This window comes from Echinops telfairi, unplaced genomic scaffold, assembly GCF_000313985.2.
Source record: "Echinops telfairi isolate 266 unplaced genomic scaffold, ASM31398v2 ScPeMD7_6;HRSCAF=24_1, whole genome shotgun sequence".
Taxonomy (NCBI): Eukaryota; Metazoa; Chordata; class Mammalia; order Afrosoricida; family Tenrecidae; genus Echinops; species Echinops telfairi.
The window spans coordinates 2,503,286-2,514,877 of record NW_022103903.1 but is presented as its reverse complement, the minus strand read 5'-3'; positions in this window follow the sequence as shown (position 1 = coordinate 2,514,877).

The window sequence follows — 11,592 nt, the reverse complement described above, 5'->3', positions numbered from 1 at the left end:
ATCATTCTTCTTCTTATAATCTAGCTTCTCTGATGATTTGCTCAGCATCCATATTGATTAAGTATTATGAGAGGATACAATCTTATTGCACACCTTTCCTGATTTTAAACCATGCAGGATTCCTTTGTACTTTTCTCATAAGTATCTCATGATCCAAGTTCATCAGAAGCATAATGAAGTGCTCTGTAATTTTGATTCTTCTCATGATTATTCATAGTTTCTCATGATCCACACAACCATTAAATGTATTGGTATCATTAATAAAACACAAGTAAGGATATTCTTTTAGTCTATTCAATTTTACATTGCTCATTTTTATTACATATAGACATATAAGTACATATGCATTTTATGTAATGAATATATAGGTTGTCTATAAAATAGATATATATCACTTCATATTTAATCTTATATATTTTATATGTTCATATTACCACTGGTAATAAAAATAATGACTGCATTATTTAATGAATCTAAAAGTTATATCTAACAGATATTTTATCATTTTTAATTCTTACAAAAATTTTGAAATATGGACATTATTTTCATCCTTCTGTACTAGAACCAATTTATTGTTTTTCAGATTAACACATTTTGGCTATAAGTTATATACATAGATAAAAAATAAATGGACAAGGAAAAATTGGAAGTAAATATGTATATGTTATTTCATTTTATTTAAAGTGTGCCAATAATATTATTACATGTTAAACCCAAATTCCTCAGATCTCAGTGACTTAGCAAACGAATATTTTTTTTATTGAAGTAAAGTCTAATTGAGTATTTCATGGGCTGCCTTCTTATAAACAGTATTTTAAAGCACCAAGTTTTTCTAATTAAGAACTTTTCTTTGCCCATCACAGGATCTTCTAAATCCAGTTGTAAATGAGCTGAGATGCAGGGCAGAACACTTAATAAGAAGTCTATTGGCCTTGACTAGGCGCGGGTACACTAATCTGTCTATAGTCCACTCAACAGAACCTATCATTTGTCCTCATTTATATGTAATGATCCTAGTTAGAGAGTTTAAGTAGAAAAATGATATGGTGAAGACTAACCAGTTTGTTTCACAAATTTTCATAAAAATACCACCAACTCCAGGTTTTTGTCTTTTGTTCATACTCTTGATCATTGCCTCCTGATAGCCAAATGATTACAGGCACTACTCAAATAAATGTCAGCACAAAGAAAAAGGAGAGGCAGTCTCTTTTCATCCCTTTTCAATAGTGAAGAAAACTGTCAGAGAAAACCACAAGCACATCCATTCTTCTGTCCCAATGGCTTATTTTCTGCCCCTGCCAATTGTACCACAATTTCCCAACCTAGGCAGTAGCGATAGTTAGATCACAACATTTCTTGTGACAGACTGTGGTAAAATTCAGTACACATCAATACTAGTATAACTTCATTAACATAAAAAGAAAACCCCATTTCCTAAGAGGATTACTTTCAAAGGTATAGGGGTGGGAAGAGCAAAACATAATTATTCTATCAAAATTCATAACTTTATTGGAACATGAAATTGTGAAATATATATTCTTGAGTGAAGAATCCTATTATAGCTCAATATATATTAGTTTGCTTGTTTGCTTGATTTCAGATGAATTCACATAATATTTTTTGTTTTTATGTTTGTGTTGCAAGTAAAAGTTATCCTTTAATTTTAATAAGATATTTTCTACTTATTAAATCTACTAATAGTTATTTAGAAATTAAAATAGAAAACAATTAAAACTATAGAAATAGACAAACATACATTAATTAACCTGAGTACATATGATGAAAAGTCAATTGTTATAAAATTGTTATAAAATTATGGAAACATTTATTTAACAAAAATATCAAAATGTGAAGCTGTTCTTCCCTGACAGATCCTCCATATAAGTCCATGCACTTCTGAAGGCAGTGTTTCTACTTCTCCAATGTTCTCCCATATCTTTCCAGCCTCTTCCATTTACTCCACTCCCTAATAACAGATTCCTTCACAAGGCACTCTTTCGATAGAATTTCTTAGTGGAACTCTAACATGAAGACAAGTGTATTGCTTGTCTTCAGCCATCCACTGATCACAGGGAAAATATTTTAGTGTGTTTTGTTGGGAAGAAACCCATGAGTGTGGGAAACGGAGCCTTAGTGTCAATGCTTTTTTGCCTTACCTCACTCATAGACACACGTCCTTGCCACAAAAATATCCGTGGCTTTCCGCTAACCCTTTGGAATTGACTTCCCCAAACAAAAGTCAGTCTTCTTAAAAAGAGCAATGGCACCTCTATCCAGACATCCTGCCTATATTCCTGGGAGCAAAAGAGGAAAAATGAAACGAACTATCAGCAAGCTCTTTGCAACTGCCTCCGAGCTGGTGGCAGACCACCATTGTCAGCTAGTCTCAGAGGGAGGGCTCTGCTTTGCACACAGGGTGCGCCAGTGATCAGTGGACCAGGAATCTATGTTCTCACTGACTTTCTGCTAGCACAGGGTTGGGGCACCTTTTTTCTGCCAAGGTCCATTTGGATATTTATAACATCATTCACCGGACTTCTAAAATTACCAGCTTAAATAGTAATAGCCTGGTATATTTGATCAAAGACTTATTAACTCATGCCTAATGTGCTGGCTGGAACAACTTCTCTTGTATAGGATGTGTTATGTTAGTTGGTATTGACAATGTTATGGGGCTCATATATTCCTAAAGAGGAGCCTGCATAGCACAGTAGGGTTGCTAATTGCAAGGCCAGAAGTTGGAAACCACCAGCCAAGCTCTGCAGGAGAATGACGAGGTTTTCTACTCCTGTAAAGACTTACAGTTCATTAAACTCACAGGGCAGTTCTACTGTATCCTATGGGTCGCTGTGAGGGAGAATTTACTCAATGGCAGTGATTTTGGTTTGGTTTAGTTTTTCATATGATCCTCTCAAGCCGTGGTTTGCCACCTGTGGGACAGTGGTTATGCGTTTGGCTCTGGTCCACAAGGTTGGCAGTTCAAAACCTCCTGCAGCACCACAGGAAAAAGAAATGAGCTTTCTATTTCCATAAACAGTTAGTCTTGGAAGCTCACAGGCAGTCACTGTGAATCAGCATTGACCGATGGCAGTGAGTTTGGTTTGGCTATAACAGCATGAACTATAACTGTAGTTCTGGAACTTTAGTTCTGTTAGCAATCTGTGGCAAAGGTGTCCCCCTAAGAGGTTTGAGGTTGGACTTTCACCCTCTACATAAGGGTTGGGGGGAGAAGAGAACACAGGACCTCCCTCTTAGCTGCTCTTGCCTGGGATAGAATTATTGGACTGCCGAGCCTGGCAGATTATGAGTTGGATGAGAAAACTGGCAATCTAGAAACTACCTAAGGGAACCACAAATCCCTTTATTTTTGTTTACACATGCAAACGGTAGAGCTATGTTTTTTCTAAGTTGGGGTGTTACTAGTAGATTTTCCTGAAAGATTTCTCTATTTCTATATACATTAGGATAATATTCCACTATTTTATTTCTTTTTTTTGGTCATCTTCACCTTGTTCATCTGAAGATAAATCTGCTTAACTCTTGTGTCACTGTTACACAAAGATCCCCTCAAGTCACAAAAGGATATGAAGATGCTATAAATGAATGTTTTATGTTAGAGCACATTGACATATAAATGTTTAAATGTCTGAATGAGTCCATCAGAAGTTAATCAAAATGAAATTGATAAAAATTGATATTTATGGCCCCATAGAACAATTGCTCATGTCTAAGCCTAGGAGCTTGCATACTTTAAAAAAAATTTAATTCAGTCCTTTGAAATGATTACTTGGTTAGAAATTGAAAAATTTCCATGTTTTACAACACATATACTGTTCTATAGCGAACGGCATAAAGTTATACTAAATGTGAAAGAGTGATGTAGAAATGTCCATGGAAGCAGCAGAAATCAAATGACATAGTATTTTTATAAATCTACTCCAAGAAAGATCTCTCAAAGGTTTTAAAAATTAAAGATGTCAAACCTCTGTCCAGCCCCCTTGAAAAAGCCTACATAATTCCAGGTCTGCCCATTTGATCTTTATGACTATCTTCCTACCGGTCCTCGAAGGTATCAGGAACTACCCCTCCTACCCTGAAGTCTATTTTGGGGGCTCATCAGGGGTTTTGTGCCTCTGCTTTGCTCCTCTTGCTGATCTGTTATGTTCCCTTCTTGGTTCACCCCACTGTGGGAGGGTCAGACCAGACGCACTCCCTGCCATGTGCCTATTATTGTTCTCTGTCACTGTATGCTTCAGTGAGGGGTTATCATGCTCAAACTTTGTCTGCCCAAGAGTCCTCTTTGTGCCTTAGCAGCTCTGTGCAGGGACATCGTCCTCAGTGCTTGGTGTGCCAATGTGGGGTCTAGTCTCTCACCCTCTCTGTTTCTTTTCTTGGTTTGCTTCTGTGTGAGCACAGCATGCCGGCCCCTCTCCCCAACCTGTAGGTTTACCGTTGTGTTTTGTAACACATACTTCTAGGGAGGGGGTCAGTTTGCCTCTGATTGGGGCCAGCCCTGTAGACCTCTCTGTTCATGAGTTACTTGAGGTGGTTAAGTTGCCCTCAAGGTTTGGTGGCATCTGCACTCACACTCCCATTTCTGTGGAGATAGAAACAATATCCAACCTCTTGGTGGATTAGTGCCCTGCTCCCCCAGTGTCACCATTTAGAAAATGATGTGGCAACATATGGACATATATACATGATGCAATTGATGTATGGAATGTTGTAAGAACTGTAAGAGCCCCAAATAAAATGATCTTAAAAAAACATAGAGATGTCACTTTATAACTAAGGCAAGCTTAACTAGAGCCATGAGTTTTAAAATCATCACATGCATGATGAAAATGAAAGACAGAAGAGTTGATGTAGCCAAGCTGCAATGATGGTAAAGGATAATGAATATACCTTGAACTACCAGAAAAACCAACAGTTCAGTGTTAGAAGTCTGCTTCTTAGAAGCTGGATGATGAGACTGCAGCATCCTTACTTAGAACATGTCATCAGGAAGGGAGTATCTCTCTAGAAAAGGGCATCCTGGTGGATAAAGGAGAGGGTTGATGAAAACAGAGTAAGCCCTGCATGAGAAAGATTGGGACTATAGTCCTAACAATGATCTTAAGGGCGTCAAAGTGATGATGGTGCTGCTCAAGACCGAGCAAACACTACTGGTATTATGCTTTAAGTTGGTATAAGTGAAAGAAAGGTGATATGACTGCATCAAGCTAGATAGCAACACATTATTTTATTTAATTAACAAAATAATTAGAGTACAAGATATCAAAAAGTCAATGAAAGGGGGGACTGTTAACTTTCTCAATCAAATAAGATTATGAATAAGGTAGGGTTTCATAGACGTAAAAAGATTGATAATTGTTGGAGATATGTCTATGTATTCTTTTAATTATATCTGACTTTGATTAATTATTTTTGGTTCTATTAGGCTCATATATATTTATATTACTTGCATTTATCTTTTTATTGATTGATCCTCTTATCATTATATAATATCCTTTCTATACAGTAACAAATTTTGTCTAATCGTCTATTTTGTTTGATAATAGCATAGCCCCTTCAATTCTATTTTGTTTTCTAATCCATACATATCTTACTTTTAGTCTGTTTATGGTAATAAAATCCTAAAAAATCTTTTTTTGATGCAGCATTCATTTAATCATATCGTCTTGTTTTTTGAATTTTTATTTATTCCACTAATTTGCTTAATTCGAGTATTTAATTTATAATTAAATGATAGCAATGAGAATTTATTCACTTTTAGCCACTTTTATGGCTAAAATAGGGTTTTTGGTTTTTTTTTTTTAAATCATCTTATTAGGGGCTCATACAACTCTTATCACAATCCATACACACATGAATTGTGCAAAGCACATTTGTACATTCACTGCCCTCATCATTCTCAAAACATTTCCTCTCCACTTAACCCCCACCCCACCCCCGGCATTAGGTCCTCATTTTTCCCCTACCTCCCTGCTCCCCCTTCCCTCACTAGCCCTTGATAGTTTATAAATTGTTATTTTGTCATATCTTGCCCTGTCCGACGTCTCTTTTCCCCACTTTCTGTTGTCCATCCCCCAGGGAAGAGGTCACATATAGTTCCTTGTAATCGGTTCCTTCTTTCCTATCCACTCTCCCTCTACCCTCCCTGTTTCGCCACTCACACCACTGGTCCTGTAGAGCTCATCCGCCCTGGATTCCCTGTATTTTCAGTTCCTATCTGTACCAGTGTACGTCCTCTGGTCTAGCCAGACTTGCAAAGTCAAATTCGAGTCATGGTGGTGGGAGTGGGGAGGAAACATATAGGAACTAGAGGAAAGTTGTATTTTTCATCGTTGTTACATCGCACCTTGACTGGATCATCTCCTTCCTGAGACCCCTCTGCAAGGGGATCTCCAGTGGCCTACTAATGGGCTTTGGGTCTCCACTCCGCACTCCCTCCATTATTCACTATGGTAAGATTTTTTGTTCTGATGATGCCTTATATCTGATCCCTTCAACACCTCATGGTTGCATAGGCTGGTGTGCTTCTTCCATGTGGGCTTTGTTGCTTCTGAGCTTGATGGCCACTTGATTACCTTCAAGCCTTTAAGACCCCACATGCTATACTTTTTGATAGCCGGGCACCATCAGCTTTCTTTGCCACATTTGCTTACACACCCATTTGTCTTCAGTGATCTGTTCAACACCTCGTGATCACACAGGCTGATATGCTGTTCCATGTGGGCTTTATTGCTTCTGAGCTAGATGGCCACTTGTTTACCTTCAAGCTTTTAAGACCCCAGATGCTATATCTTTTGATAGCCGGGCCCCATCAGCTTTCTTCGCCACATTTGCTTATTCACCCACTTTGTTTTTCTATAAATCTTAAGTTATCTTACCACTTGTTTTTCTATCAACTTTAAGTCTTTATTTACCCTCATCTATTGCTCCAAAATATTTTAGATTTTGCTGATCCCCATTGAGTTTTATTGTTTATTTAGTACATTTTGATATATTATTTGAGATTTTCTGGGAATTAACATAAGCATCTTAATCTACAACAATTTAAGTCAGATTATCATGAATATGGTTATGTTTGTGAACAAGTAATTTATTCAAATAAAGCACCATACATAGCTTTCCTTTTTGCTAGTATTTAAACATAAATGAAATTTTTATAGATTGAATGTTCCTCAAGATACATGTATAATTGTTGTTTTATTCACCATTTACCTTTTAAATCAGAGAAGGGAAGGCCCCCAAGGAGGTGGATTGTGGGCTCAAGCACAGCAACAACTCAGACGAGTGCAGAGCACAGGGCAATGCTTAATTCTGCTAAACGGGTTGTAATCGGTTAGACAGCACTGAACAACAACACCGCAGCAGAAAATAATCTTTCAAGACTTTCTTCCAGCCAACTTTATACTCCATTTATGGAACTATGGTCAATTCTACTTTGAGAAAGCAGCTCTCAGTCATATTTCATTGCCTTCAGATCTGAGGTACTAATCTGCTGGCATTTTTTCTGATAATGTTCTGTGTCTGTTCATTAGATTTTTAATAATTGATCGTTTTTCAATCTCATCCATAAGGTTTTGGGTGGCTAATTGCTCTGAAGAGTGCAGCCAATTACTTTTTAATTGTCTCTTCTTAGTGTGGAATCTCAGGTGAAACAGCTTTACTTTCGATGACTCTTCTGGGATTGGAAAGACCGGTGACAGAACTTTCAGCATTATAGCAACACCACGGTACTACAGACTAATAGACAAATGTTGTACAAGTATAGCTCTTGATACCCTCTATTTGTTGAGATACATTTTGCACATTTTTAGTTAATTAAGCATTATTTCCTTTAGTTCTTCAAATACATTCAAGTAGATTCAAAGATATTTGAATGATTTGGTTCCAAGTCTTTTTCTAATTAGCTCAACATATCAGCCCCTGAAAAACAAATTGGGTTTGTGACTTTTGGATACTCTATTTATTATGTGTGGACTACACTTTCACATATGTACTTATTGGTTTAACACATGTATCTAAAAACTGTACATTAATAAAACAAAAGCCAAACTCACTGCCATAGAGTCAATCCTAACTCGTGGTGGCCATTGAAGGCAGGGTTGACTTGGCCCGTGCCTTTCTGAGACCAACACTTTCAGGGAGTAGGAAGCCTCAACTTTCCCTCTGAGAGTCTCTGGTGCTTTTGAAATGCTGATTCCTTGGTTAGTAGCCCAAAATGGAGCTGCTCTGCTGCCAGGGTTCACTGTGACAATTTTGGAAATCAAATTATCCCTCCTATCTACTGTTCATTGCTGTGCTTGTTTGGTGCTATTTTTCAGTGACTTTTCTAAACTAATTATTCATTATCTGTATTCATTGTCATGTGCTGCCGCTAAATTTCAGCTCACTTTGTTCAATTGTCAGCTAATGAATGAAAACTATCCTTAAATCCGATGAATTGATTAGCATATTAGTATTGCCAGGGGTGTATATGAACACGTGGTGACATACTAGTGTTTCCTAAGGGACTTTGTGGGGATGATGGGATAGTATTTCCAATTCCCACCTTGTCACTTTCCCTGCTTGGTCAGAGCATCACTTTCCCTCTGCAGCTGCATAGCCCTAGGCATTAGCACAGACTTATTCAGGTACCTGGTCTTCTTGATTTCCAAGAATGTATCTGGGTTTTTAAAGCTCCTGTCTTGGTTTCTGAGGGCTGCTGTAACATAATACCACAAAATAGGTGACATTGAAAAACAGAACTGTATTGTCTGACAATGCTGGTGGTTAAACTAAAATCAGGGTATTGGTCATCCCAATTCCTTTGGAAAGGCTCTGAGAAAGAAACAGTTCTGTTTCTTTCCTTGTTTATGTTTTTTTTGTAAATTAAAATTCTTGGCTTTCTTTTTCTGTTTTAGACATATATTCTTATGGTGTCTTACACCTGTGGAATTATATCTCTGTGTCTATCCTTTTATTTAATGACACCAATCATATAGAATAAGTGTCACTCTAATTTGACATTACTGCATTAAAGTAACTGATAATGTCTTCAAAAGAGACACCATTAATAGTACAAGGTCACTTTCATAAGTATAGTAATTACTCGACAAAAATTAAAAATTTACATTTATAATAAATAGGCACTGTAGGCTAACTGCCAGAAAGAGGGTAAAGGAGCATTTCAGGACTTCAAAGAGTATTTTATAAATCACAGTTACTGTTTCCAGTATCAAGCTCTGCTAGTACAATCATTGCAGAGGGTCAATACCAGGGTTCCTGACATCATTGGACATAGCAAAAAGCTACTTCTAAATAGCTGCAGTTAGTTTTACACTGAAATACTATGTTCTATAAAGAACACTTAAGAAGTAAGTATTTCCTACACTAGATAATTTGTATATATTTGAGCATATTAATCTCTCATTTCCATTTTTTCATAGAGCTTACACAATTGTCTTTCTATTTGAAGCCAATAAAAGAAAGGGATGATGAAAAGACCAGGGAATTCTTTTAAGGGTTTTTTTAAGTAGTTTAACAAACTAAGCATCTCACTAAAATTAAACTAAAAATAATTTCAGAACTATCTGAAAATTGCAGTAGTTATTTGCATTGAATTTTAGGGCATCATCAATATTCAATAACTACATATTTTAACAATAATTTTTATTTCTTGCTAATTAGAAATATATATTCGGCATTTGTCTGGATTCATTGGCTAACAGTCTTATTAATTTCAAATATATGTTATAATCCTAAAATTCAGATGGGATGATATTTAAAGATTATTACCTTATCACAAAAAATGACTGGAATCAATAAATGGTGAAAGTAATTGAGGAATAGTTTATTAGTTAATAAAAATACACAATTATCCCATAAAGATGGATATTTATGATTGAAATCGTTACTTTGAATGCTATTGCTTAATTTAATTGGATTAAGCTTTAATTTATGGAATGTTAGGGGAAAATTAAGTATCATATTAATTAAATTATCTAACATTCTCATAGTTAAACTGTGTATGTTATAATTTGTAGGTGTACTAAACCAGGTACTAAATAACTTTGTATAATAAAAGCATGAAACTAAATGGTAATTATTTGTAGGATGGCTTATTTAAATGCAAATAATTTTACTAGGATAAGGAACAGGCATCAATTAAGTACAAGTTCCTGAAAGGAATTTATTCTGCTATAACTCATTCACTACAGATTAAGATTATTAAAGAGCACCATTAACTTGAATTTATAGGAAGGCTTAAAAAGTACTAATTCTATGTTTCTTATGAAGTATGTTACAACTATTTAATATGATTAAATTCAAAAATATAGTGATACATTTCTACTTTCACTGATACAATTAACATTTTAGTAATTTATTTATTTTAAAATTAATTTTTATGTTCAACTTTGTGCTTGGGTTTTATGTAACACCATAATTTTAGTAAATAAAACTTTGTTCCACCTGTCTCTATGCATCTTCAGTTAAACTGACACCACCATCCTGCTTGATTTAGTCTTAGGTTGCTTTTCCAAAGGGCATGTATAATTACTATAGGTCTCTTGTTTCTGAACTTATATAGGACCACTCGGTTTTCATGGCATCAAATAGATATTTGAACAACGTTGTGAATCATAACAAAGTTATTAGAGATGTTATACGGTTATTTTAAACATTGTGCATGCCTGCAAGATATTAGCTCATCATAAAGAGACTAATTTCCCCTTTGTTCTGGATTTAGTTCAGCAGGATTAACACCTAAGACTAACGAGTAAGAGCTGAGCAGTCCAAGAGTGGCTGCCTAGAAAGATGTAATTTGTCACCGTCACTTGTAGGAGGCTGAAAAGTGCCCTGATCTCCTGGGTTCGGATGAGCTCCCTGGAGGGTGTTCATGCACAATGAAGAACAAGCTACAAGCCAGGGTCATACTCAAACCTTAACTTAGGGTCTCATGATGTGTATCCTTTTTGGATATAATCAATTCTTAGTCATAAGTATGGTACACTTTCTGTAATTTTGTGGGTTGTTATAGAAAATTAACTTATTCACAAAGAGAAAGTAGGTGTTGGTATCTGCCTTAATGACACACTGGAAAAACAGAGCATTTCCAACCTGTGGATTTTGACCTAGCTCCAAATATCTAGGATCAGAGAAACTGAGTGTTGGAAGAAGTCTGAAAGATGATGTCGATCTAACTTGTGAGCTCCGGCTCAGCTATAAGTGGATGAGGTTGAAGATCAAATGTGATGCCTGGGCAGCCAGAGACAAGGAGGAGAAAGAATGGATCCATCTCTACAATTTGGGGTTGGATCCATGTTAATACTGACCGTGCAATTAGGAATACAAATGGAAATTATCTATAGTTTGTCCCTCGCTAAGTAAGGCATTGCATGAACTACAATGAAGAATATAATTGATTCATTATTTGACTAGTGTTTAAAATTGCCAGGACTTCCACATACTTTTTAAGTTATATGGTGCTGCTTTTATTGTGCCATCAATTCTGGCTCAGAGTGACCCTATGTCAAGAGAGTAAAAGTGCCTGTTGGGGTCCTTGGCTGAAATCATTATTGGATCAGAACCTCATGTAATTTC